Source organism: Panthera leo, chromosome A1 (assembly GCF_018350215.1).
Source record: "Panthera leo isolate Ple1 chromosome A1, P.leo_Ple1_pat1.1, whole genome shotgun sequence".
Taxonomy (NCBI): Eukaryota; Metazoa; Chordata; class Mammalia; order Carnivora; family Felidae; genus Panthera; species Panthera leo.
The window spans coordinates 91,173,569-91,185,919 of record NC_056679.1 but is presented as its reverse complement, the minus strand read 5'-3'; positions in this window follow the sequence as shown (position 1 = coordinate 91,185,919).

Sequence of the window (12,351 nt, the reverse complement as noted above, 5' to 3'; positions counted from 1 at the left end):
TCAATGTTTAACACTGGATAGAGCCATTTGCAAAATATTTCAGATAAAAACATGTTTGGTTATCCAATAGCAATGACCATGTTTAGTGCCTAGATTTTGGTTTCCAAATGCTATTCCCTACTGAAAATAACCACGGCTCATTTGGAGCAGGGAAAATATAAAATGTGTCTGAGGTATCTTTTTATGAAACAAAACCAATAGATAGCACTTAAAGACAAGCACTTAAAGGATAACATCAGGGGCTCCTGGGTGGCTGAGTCGGTTAAGCATCCAACTGTTGGTTTCAGCTTAGGTCATGATCTCACAGTTTTGTGGGGAAGAGCCCTGCGTCAGGCTCTGCACATGGAACCTGCTTAGGATTCTCTCTCACCCTCTCTCTGCCTGTTCCCGGTTGTGCCGTCTCTGTCTCTCTCAGAAACAAATAAACTTAAAAAATTTTCTTTTAAAAGATAATGTCAGAAGGACACGGAAACCAAGTTGAAGTTTCTCTCACTGGTCAAATTTAACACAATATAAACATCGGAAAGAATAATCATTGTAATTGTGTATAACATGCTAAGTAAAAATGAGCCCATTATGAAAAAGTAGTGAAAAAAAAAAAAAAGGAAAGCTGTCTATGAACTTATTTGGTGAATGCCATCTTTTTAACTGTATGTGGAATGATAGACAAATCACCATCTTAAAACCCTCAATGCAATTAAATCAGGAGAATCCAATGGATAGTAAAACCATCAGGTGAAAAAAATTTTTAAGGAACATTATATGGTGTCAAAGGTCACAGATCCGATTGCAAAGAAAAGATATGCCTTTATAATGGAGAGATCTGGCTGTCAAACTGAGTTTCACTACCTGTGGGGCAACCTGACTTTATGTGGCTCCTGATGAGATGCAGTACGAGGCACACATGATCATCTGTGACGTATTCTTGCCAAAAATGCTTAATGAAAATCTAATTAAGCCTCCTCTCCGGATTGTTTTCCGTGTTTATAAGAAATCTAAGAGCTAAAGGAACAACTTGAATTATGTGATGAGGAAACAGACAAACCGAGAGTGCGAGACTTTGTACAAGACAGCTGGCCAGGACTTGCAACAAGCCAATGTAGTAGGACAAAAAGACTTCTAGATTAAGGCCCTGAAGAGTCACAAGCAAAGTGTGATCCTTAATTGGCCTCAGAGTCCGAAAAATTCAAACTGTAAAAGACATTTGGGGGTATACTTGGGGAAGGAGGAGGATGGAATGGGTGTTAGATAATGTCATACGTTTAATTTTCCTAGAAGTGATAATGGCATTGAGGTATATAGGATGTTGCCCTTATTCTTAGGAGATGCATGTAAAAGTTTTCAAGTCTGAAAAGTCATGATGTCTGCAGCACATTTGCAAGTAAGCATGTAAAAAATTAGTCAACTGTTATGAAAAATTAGTCAACTTTGTGGAGGATATAGAGATGTTCATTGGTCATCCTTCCAACTTTATGTTTACAATTTTAATTAAAAAAACGGAGGCAGGAAGTCATTGTATAATGTGATGATTATGAAGCTTCAAGTCAGACTTCTTCCTTTGTACTTGTATCCACTTCCTGTTTGAGAGTTTATTTCCTGGGGATGCAACCATTGGAAATAAAATAACTTTTGGTTCTTGTTCCACTTTAAATGGAGTAAGCACATGCCACCTTATCTCTCCCACAAAGTACATATAAAAACCCTGGAGAGGATGCATGGAGCAGCTGTCTGACAACTCTGAATAGTCATGGTAGCAGGCAAATTTAAGAAGGAGACCAGAATTTGAACTAAGACCATTCTGGCATTCCCAGACATTCCTGTGTAAGGACAGTGGTGCTTCGTTGAGAAGGGATGTAAACCTTTCAGAGAGGAGAACGCTTACCTGTCTTCAGAGGCACTGTCTTCCTGCTACTTGGACCTGGAGGTAAATACAGCCATGAGGTGGGAGCAGAGAGAACCCAAAACCTTGGATTAAAAAAAATTTTTTTTTAATGTTTATTTTTGAGAGACAGCATGAGCAGGGGGATGGGCAGAGAGAGAGGGAGACACAGAATCTGAAGCAGGCTCCAGGCTCTGAGCTGTCAGCACAGAGCCCGACATGGGGCTTGAACCCACAAATGGATCATGACTTGAGCTGAAGTCGGACGCTTAACCAACTGAGCCACCCAGGTGCCCCTAAAACCTTGGATTTTTAACCAGAAGGCCAGGAAAAGAAAGTAGCCCATGAGAGGTGGAATGTGTCAGGTGGTGAGAGAAAAAGAAACTCAAAGTAATCTAGGGTTGTGTATGCAAGCTTAGACTCACCCCTGATTGGGACCCAGAGTCTCATAATATCTAAAATGTCCAGGATATAATGTAGAATGTAAAACATAAAATATAAGAAGTCAGGAGGATTTCAACATTCCTAGGAAAAGGACAAGACACTGTCCCAAGATAACATAGATCCTTGTTATTATAAAGTAGGTATTACAGGGGCGCCTGGGTGGCTCAGTTGGTTAAGTGACCGACTTTGGCTCAAGTCATGATCTCGCAGTTTGTGAGTTTGAGCCCCATGTCAGGCTCTGTGCTGACAGCTCAGAGCCTGGAGCCTACTTCAGATTCTGTCTCCCCCATTACCCCTCCACTGCTCACTCTCTGTGTCTCTCTGTCTCTCAATAATAAACATTTTTTTTTAAAAAAGTAGGTATTACAATAGTATTTCAAAGTATGGCCATTTTTTAATGGAAACTTCAAATTTTTCAGTGGGAAAATAGTATTAAAAAAGAAAGGAACCTAGTGGAAATTTTAAAACTGAAAAAATAACAAAATTTATTAAAAAATATCATCGGAAGAACTCAGTAGCAGAACAGAGATGACAGAGAAAAGAGTAAACGTTTAAATTCACATGTATTATCCACACTGAACAAGGAAGAGAAAAAAATACTTGTGTCAATTGATGTGGGGAGGGGAATGACAAAATTAAATGCCCATTTATGATAAAAACTAAGAAAACTGGAAATAAAGGAGAAATTAACCTAATAAGGGGCATTTACCCAAACCCCACAACTAACATGCTTAATGGTAATTAACTGAATGAAGTTGAGATCAGGAACAAGTCTATGTGTCCACTCTGGACACTCCCATTCAACTTTGTACTGGAGGTCCTTGCCAGTGCAATCAGGCAAGAAAAAGGAATTAAAGGCATTTGGTTTAGAAAGGAAGAAATGAGATGATCTTCATTCAGATGATGCAATTGTCCACTTAGAAAACCCCACAGAATCAACAAAAATGCTCTCAGAATTAAGAGTTAAACTAGGAGTTTAACAAGGTAACAAGATATTGGGTTAACATACAAAAATTAATTTCTGGGGGCACCTGGGTGGATGGCTCAGCTGGTCAAGTGTCCAACTCTTGATTTTGGCTCAGGTCATGATCACAGGGTTGTGGAATCAAGTTGGGTGTCAGCAGGACCTGTGCTGAGTGTGGAGCCTGCTTGGGATTCTGTCTCCCTCTCCCTTTGCCCCTCCCCTGTTTGCACACACTCTTCATGTGTCTCTCTCTCTCTCTCTCTCTCTGTCTGTCTCTCTCTCTCTCCAAAAAACAAAAATTAATTTTTCTATCTGTGTAGTAGCAATGAACAATTAGAAAATAATTTTTTTAATTTTATTTATTTAATTAATTAATTTTTTAATTGACATCCAAGTTAGCATATAGTGCAACAATATTTCAGGTGTAGATTCCTTAATGCCCCTTACCCATTTAGCCCATCCCCCCTCTCACAACCCCTCCAGTAACCCTCTGTTCTCCATATTTAAAAAAGGTGAAAGATTTATGCGATCTGAAGAGAAACCAGAGTATGTTCTCCATATTTAAGAGTGTCTTATGTTTTGTCCCCTTCCCTGTTTTCACATTATTTTTGCTTCCCTTCCCTTATGTTCATCTGTTTTTTATCTTAAAGTGAAAGTATATGTGATATATATAAAGTGAAGATATATATGAGTGAAGTCATATGATGTTTGTTGTTCTCTGACTAATTTTGCTTAGCATAACCCTCCAGTTCCATCCACATAGTTGCAAAAGGCAAGATTTCATTCTTTTTGATTGCCGAGTAATACTCCATTGTATATATATACCACATCTTCTTTATCCATTCATCCATCGATGGACATTTGGGCTCTTTCCATACTTTGGCTATTTTTGGCAGTGCTGCTATAAACATTGGGGTACATGTGCTCCTTTGAAACAGCATACCTGTATCCCTTGAATAAATACCTAGTAGTGCAATTGCTGGGTTGGAGGGTAGTTCTATTTTTAATTTTTTGAGAAACCTCCATACTGTTTTTTTTTTTTTAATTTTTTTTAACCTTTATTTATTTTTGAGACAGAGAGAGACAGAGCATGAACTCTGTCTCATGGGTCAGAGGGTCAGAGAGGGAGGGAGACACAGAATCTGAAACAGGCTCCAGGCTCTGAGCTGTCAGCACAGAGCCCGATGCGGGGCTCGAACTCACGGACTGCAAGATCATGACCTGAGCCGAAGTCGGCTGCTTAACCAACTGAGCCACCCAGGCGCCCCCCTCCATACTGTTTTCCAGAGTGGCTACACCAGTTTGCATTCCCACCAGCAGTGCCAAAGATATGCTCTTTCTCTGCATCCTCGCCAACATCTGTTGTTGCCTGAGTTGTTAATGTTAGCCATTCTGATAGGTGTGAGGTGGTATCTCCTTGTGGTTTTGATTTGTATTTCCCTGATGATGAGTGATGTTAAGCATTTTCTCATGTCGGTTGGCCATCTGGATGTCTTCTTTGGAGAAGTGTCTATTCATGTCTTTTGCCCATTTCTTCACTGGATTATTTGTTTTTTGGGTATTGAATTTGGTAAGTTCTTTATAGATCTTGGATACTAACCCTTTATCTGTTATGTCATTTGCAAATATCTTCTCCCATTCTGTCAGTTGCCTTTTAGTTTTGCTGATTGTTTCCTTTGCTGTGCAGAAGCTTTTTATTTTGATGAGGTCCCAATAGTTCATTTTTGCTTTGGTTTCCCTTGCCTCTGGAGACGTGTTGAGTAAGAAGTTGCTGTAGGCAAGATCAAAGAGGTTTTGGTGTGCTTTCTCCTTGAGGATTTTGATGGCTTCCTGTTTTACATTTAGGCCTTTCATCCATTTTGAGTTTAGTTTTGTGTCTGGTGTAAGAAAGTGGTCCAGGTTCATTTCTCTGTATGTTGCTGTCCAGTTTTCCCAGCACCACTTGCTGAAGAGACTGTCTTTATTCAATTGGATATTCTTTCCTGGTTTGTCAAAGATTAATTGGCCATACATTTGTGGGTCTATTTCTGGGTTCTCTATTCTGTTCCATTGATCTGAGTATTTGTTTTTGTGGCAAGAAAATAAATTTAAACAACCTATTCCATTTGTAGTAACTCCAGAAGGAAAAAAGAAAATTTGGCAAACGTGCGGCATCTCTATGGTGAAAACTACTAAATGTTTATGACTAACATCAAAGAAGCCCTAACTAAATGGAGAGACCTGTCATGTTTACAGATTGGAAAACTTAATGTAGTTGTCAGTTCTCATCAGTTTAATCTACAGATTTAACACAATTCCAGGAAAAATTTCAGCAGGAATTTCTGTAGATAGAGACAAGCTAATTCTAAAAAGAATTAGAGTAGGAAGTAGAGTGGCCAAAGCAATTTTGAAAAAGGAGAATGAAGTCGAAGGGCTTGAACCAATTGACTTCAACTCTTACTACACCCAGACAAACTGACAGAATATTCTCATCTATATCATTGAAATATTCTAAAGCAATGAAAACTGTCTAGTCTGTCTATATTTCTGGTGAGTGGTTGTCATTGTATGAAGAAGTTCCCACGTTGGGGCCCTAGCAGTTAATTACTGAAGGCCAGAAGCTGTAACACTTGTATTGATCAATATTCTGTGTCCTCAGGTGAACCAGCTCTGTGCTTCTGTATCCCATTTCTTGCTCTTCACTCTTCACAGGACTGTGGCAGAATAAGTGAGAATAAACATTTTCAGAGTGAACACAGTGCAGGGGCGCCTGGGTGGCTCAGTCAGTTAAGTTTCTGACTTCGGCTCAGGTCATGATCTCACAGTTCGTGAGTTCAAGCCCTGTGTTGTCTCTCTGCTGTCAGCACAGAGCCTGCTTCATATCCTCTGTCTCCCTCTCTCTCTGCCCCACCCCTGCTCTGTCTCTTTCAAAAATAAACATTAAATTTTTTTTTTTTTTTAAAGAATGAGCACAGGGTGAAAACAACTCTTTCTGCCAACCCTATACTAGGAAATCTGGGTGTCAAAGATGACAAGCCTTGTGTGACAAGGGCTGCTGGTGACTTCTTCTATTCTGTCTTATTGGGAGACTAGCTAGTGGAAGGATTAGTTTGTTTCATAAGTTTGCTTGTGACCCTGTTGGCTTTGGTTGCTTTGTGCTGCTTTCGGCTGCTCCACCTACTTCCCTCAGTTATTTCTTCAACCACACAAATCATGTTTCCCACACAGGCATTTAAAAATTTTTTTTAATGTTTATTTTTTATTTCTGAGGGAGAGAGAGAGACAGAGCACAAGCAGGGGTGGGGCAGAGAGAGGGAGATACAGAATCCAAAGCAGGCTCCAGGCTGAGCTGTCAGCACAGAGCCCAAGGTGGGGCTCAAACTTGTCAACTGCGAGATCATGACCTGAGCCAAAGTCGGACACTCAACCAACTGAGCTACCCAGGTGCCCCTCCCACACAGGCATTTTAAAGGGCTTTCTTTGTTAAATCTAACATATTCAACAATTTTTTTTCTCTTAAAGTCCTCATATGAGTGAAGTCATATGATTTTTGTCTTTCTCTGACTAATTTCACTTAGCATAATACCCTCTAGTTCCATCCACGTAGTTGCAAATGGCAAGATTTCATTCTTTTTGATTGCTGAGTAGTACTCCATTGTGTATATATATATATATATATATATATATATATATATATATATATACATACATACATATATACCACATCTTCTTTATTCATTCATCCATTGGTGGACATTTGGGCTCTTTCCATACTTTGGCTATTGTTGATAGTGCTGCTACAACATGGGGATGCATGTGTCCCTTCAAAACTGCACACTTGTATCCCATGGGTAAATGCCTAGTAGTGCAATTGCTGGGTCGTAGGGTAGTTCTATTTTTAGTTTTTTGAGGAACCTCCATACTGGTTTCCAGAGTGGCTGCACCAGCTTGCATTCCCAAGAGCATATGATTTTAATTGAGCATATTCACTGCTTGAAAGTCATGTATAGAATTTCATTAGATTATTCTCTTGATATTTTCTTTTGATATTTGAGATTAATCATTTCCAATGGGAGGTTAGGTGGATGCTTTTCCATTGTGCTGTTAAATGGATTTTGGAGCATGGAAATTCCCTTTGCACTTGCATTGAGATCCAAAAAATGCTGCTGGAACTTAAGTTTGTATACACGGAATCTGTACTTGCAGAAAATGGTTATGGGAATGGAGACAGCACTTTTTGTTTTAAATTTTGGCAGCAAATGAGGAAGTGTATAAAGTATCTTGACATTACTTGTGATTCAAATATTAGTTGTTATTGAAATGACTTCACAGCAGAATACATTTTTCATAGAAGGTCTGATTTGCCTTGAGTTTTCAGCTGAATTTGTTAAGAAATATTTATTAAGTTTGCATTGCAAAAGCTAATTTCCATGCTTAATAACGGTGGTTAAACACAGTTCTCATTCAGAAAAATTCCATTCACAGCCTTGATTTTTAAAAAAAGGCAATAAAACTTTACTACTGCTAAGTCATTGAACTGCTGTCTAGCAGAGCAAGTCAGGATATTCAGACTCAATAAATTTCTGAAAAAGGAAATTCACGGGACTGACCATAGTTAAGTCGACAAGGGCTAATGCAGTTCACTACTGACACTACTTGTTCGATACGACATGACAGACGCCAGCATTTTCTGCATATTACTTGCTAGTGAGTAAGTACTGGTTTAGGACCATCTGTTTCCACAAGCTTTGTAAATTTGTTCAACTAAGCCTCTGTGCTTTACATGTTTTGACCACCGTCACTGGAACACTTCTTAGGGACTCTACTTTGGGTTACACTGAATGAGTGGTGTTTTTGTTCAACGTCTTTAAAAATATCCTGGCTTGCAGTTGTTCCATACAGATTATTTATAGAGGCTAATTTAAACTCTGTGTTGACTCATCAAATAAACACCAACCAAGCAGCATCATTAACATCTGCTGACTCACCAAAAGCCAAAGAAATCACTTAAAATCCTCTGCCTTATTCTTTAATTGACTATTGATATTGCTCATAATGTCCTCAACCCTTTGAACAACTATTCTGCTGAAAGGCTTAATTAATCAAGTTTATCTTCTCTGGATATTTCTGGTGTTTTTCATTTTGATAGGGATTGCACTGAATATATAGATTGCTTTGGGTAGTATCGACATTTTAACAATATTTGTTCTTCCAGTCCATGAGCATGGAATGTTTTTCCATTTTTTTGCGTCTTCTTCTGTTTTTTTCATGAGCTTTCTAGTTTTCAGCGTATAGATTTTTCACCTCTTTGGTTAGGTTTATTCCTAGGTATTTTATGGTTTTTGGTGCAATTGTAAATGGGATTGATTCCTTGATTTCTCTTTCTGATGCTTCATTATTGGTGTATAGAAATGCAACTGATTTCTGTGCATCGAGTTTATATCCTGTGACTTTGCTGAATTCATGGATCAGTTCTAGCAGTTTTTTGGTGGAGTCTTTGGGTTTTCCACAAAGAGTATCATGTCATCTGCGAAGAGTGATAGTGAGTTTGACTGCCTCCTTGCTGATTTGGATGCCTTTTATTTCTTTGTGTTGTCTGATTGCTGAGGCTAGGATTTCTGACACTATGTTGAATAACAGTGGCGAGAGTGGACATCCATGTCATGTTCCTGACCTTGGGGGTAAAGCTCTCAGTTTTTCCCCATTGAAATTTTCTGGATATTTCTTTGGCTGCTGCAATCAAACATTTAATTAACTTACCATCAGTAAACAGCTCTCCTTGCTTAGCTAACAAATGATCCACTCAAAAACTTACTTTGGCTATAGCCTCATTTTCATAGTTTAGTTTTTGTGAAGAAATTATGGTGTGATGAAATACTCATTTGTATCTTCAAATTTTCCCTCCATTATTTCCCTGAGAGCAGGAATATTGATCTTCTCTTTTTTTTCTGGCTTAGCTTGGCTGCAGGTTTATCAATTTTATTGATTTTTTGGCTTTGTTAATTTTAGTTGATTTTCTGCTTTCAATGTTACTGGCTTCTGTTCCAGTTTTTATTATTTATTTTTTCTTCTGATTTCTTCTGCAGTATAAGCTTATATTAGTTCTTCTTTCTCTAGTTTCCTTAGGTAAAATTTTAAATATTTGTTAATGTTTATTTTTATTTTTGAGAGAGAGAGAGACAGAGCGTGAGGGGCAGAAAGAGAGGGAGATAGAATCCGAAGCAGGCTCCAGGTTCTGAGCTGTCAGCACAGAGCCTGAGGCGGGGCTTGAACCCACAAACCATGAGACCATTACCTTAGCCAAAGTTGTACACTTAACCGACTGAGCCACCCAGGCACTCCTGTTAAGGTATGTTTTGCAGCTCAGGATGTGTGGTCTGTCTTGGTGAATGTTTTGTGTGGGCTGGAGAAGAGTGTGTATTGTTTTTTTGTTTTTCTGGTGTTTTTAGAGAGTGAATGAGTGGGGGAGAGTGGCAGAGGGAGGGAGACAGAATCTTGAGAAGGCTCCACACTGAGCAGAGCTTGATCCCACGACCCCGGGATCATGACCTGAGCAGAAATCAAGAGTTGTACACTCAACCAATTAAGCCACCCAGGCACCCCTGCTGTTTTTGCATGAAGTATTTTATAATGTCAACTAGATTCAGTTGGTTGATGTTGCTGTTGAGTTCAACTATATCCTCACTGAATTTCTGCCTGAATCTATGAGTTACTGTTGGAGAGCTGTTGAAGTCTCCAGCTATATCTGGATTTGTCCATTTCTCTTTTCATTCTATCAGTTTTGGCCTCACATATTTTAATACTATGTTAGGCACATCTACACTAAGGATTGTGATGTTTTCTTGAGAATCATTATGGAATGCCCCTGTTATTCCTAATGATTTTCTGTGTTCTGAAGTCTGCTTTGTCTGAAATTAATATGGCTACTCCAGCTTTCTTTTGATTAATGTCAGCATGGTATATCTTTGTCCATCCTTTTATTTTTAATTTATCTCTGTGTTTATAATTAAAGTGGGTTTCTCATAGACAATGTATAGTTGGATCTTGTTTTTTATTCACTCTGACAGTCTTTTTTTTTAAATTGGTGTATTTAGGCTATTCCCGTGGAAGGTGATTATGGGTGTAACTGGGTTAATATGTACCATGTTTGTGACTATTTGCTATTCATAGCATGTACTCTTTATTTCTTATTTCATCTTCCCTTTCGTTTTCTGCCTTCTCTGATTTTAACTGAACATTTTATGAGATTTCCACTTTCTCTCCTCTCTTAGCATATCACTTACACTTCTTTTCGAAAGCATTTTAGCGGCTGCCCTAGAGTTTGCAATATACGTTTACAACTAACGTATGTCCACTTTCAAACAACGCTCCACTGCTTCACATGCAGTGTGGGAACCTTAAAACACTGTTCTCAGTCCTGCTTTCCCATCCCTTATGACTTTGCTGCCCCTTAATTCACTTGTCCATTTGCTATAATGTCTCAACACACTGCTGCTCTTACTACTTTGGACACACTGTTATCTATCAGATCAAGTAAGAATAAGAAGAACACGGGCGCCTGGGTGGCTCAGTCAGTTAAGTGTCTGACTCTTGATTTTGGCTCAGGTCGTGATCTCATGGTCATAAGATCGAGTCCTGTGTCAGGCTCTGCGCTGACAGTGCGGATCCTGCTTGGGATTCCCTCTCCCATTCTCTCTCTCTCTCTCTCTCAAAATAAATAAATAAACACTTAAAAAAAAGAATAAGAAGAACACAAGGTTTTATTCATTCTCTGCCATTCTCCTTTTTGTTATAACGATCTGAATTTCTGAACTTTATAATTTTCCTTCTCTCTGAAGAACTTCTTTTTAACATTTTGTGCAAGGCAGGTCTTCTGGTGACAGTCCTCCAATTTTTGTTTGCAAAAGTCTGTATTCATCCTTCACTTTTAAAAGATAATTTTACTGAATAGAGAATTCTAGGTTGGTGGGGTTTTTAATCACTCAACACTTTATTTCACTCCACTCTTCTTATTTTCATGGTTAGTTGTGAGAAGTCTGATGTAAATTTTGTTTTTCCTCTTGTAAGTAGGGAGTTTCTCGCTCTGGCAGGTTTCAAGATTTTTCTCTTTTCTGTTGGGTTTCTACAGTTCAAACACGATATGCCCAGGTGTTAGATTTTGGGGTATTGATCCTAGTATTCTCTGAACCTCCTTGATCTGTGATTTAGTGTCTGTCACTTGATTTTGGAAAGTTCTCAGCCATTCTTGCTTCAAGTCTATCTTCCTTCCTTCCTTCCTTCCTTCCTTCCTTCCCTCTTCCCTTCCCTTCCCTTCTCTACCTTCCCTTCCCTACCTTCCCTTCCCTTCCCTACCTTCCCTTCTCTTCCTCCTTTCTCTTTTCTTTCTTTTCTTTCTTTCCTTCTCTCTTTCCCTCCCTCCTTTTCTTTTCTTTTCTTTTCTCCCCATTATGCATCTATTACATCTTTTGTCTTAGATTTTCTGTTCCATTTATGTGTGTATATGTGTATATATTTTTTTATAGGTTAAATCCCCAGGAACAGAATGGCTAGGTCATGTGGGAAGTGAATGCTTAATTTCAGAGGAGGCTGCCAAACTGTGTGGCGACCTGATGGTTCCATGTGGCATCACCAGCTGCTGTGTTAGCGGTCTCCCTTCTGCCACACCCTCACCCGCAGGCACTGCTGGGGCTGGTTGGTTGGTTTTGCTCATCTGTTTTCATTTTAGCCACACTAACAGGTTGGCAATGTTGTCTCAGTGTGCATGGTTTTTTTTTTTAACGTTTCTTTATTTTTGAGGCAGAGAGAGACAGAGCATGAACGGGGGAGGGGCAGAGAGAGAGGGAGACACAGAATCGGAAGCAGGCTCCAGGCTCTGAGCCATCAGCCCAGAGCCCGACGCGGGTCTCGAACTCACGGACCGCGAGATCGTGACCTGAGCTGAAGTCGGACGCTTAACTGACTGAGCCACCCTGGCGCCCCTGTGCATGGTTTTTAAAAGCATTTCTCTAGTGACTAATGATTTTGACCAGCTTTCATGTGCTTATTTGCCACCCATCCATTCATCCTTTTTTTTTTTTTTAACGTT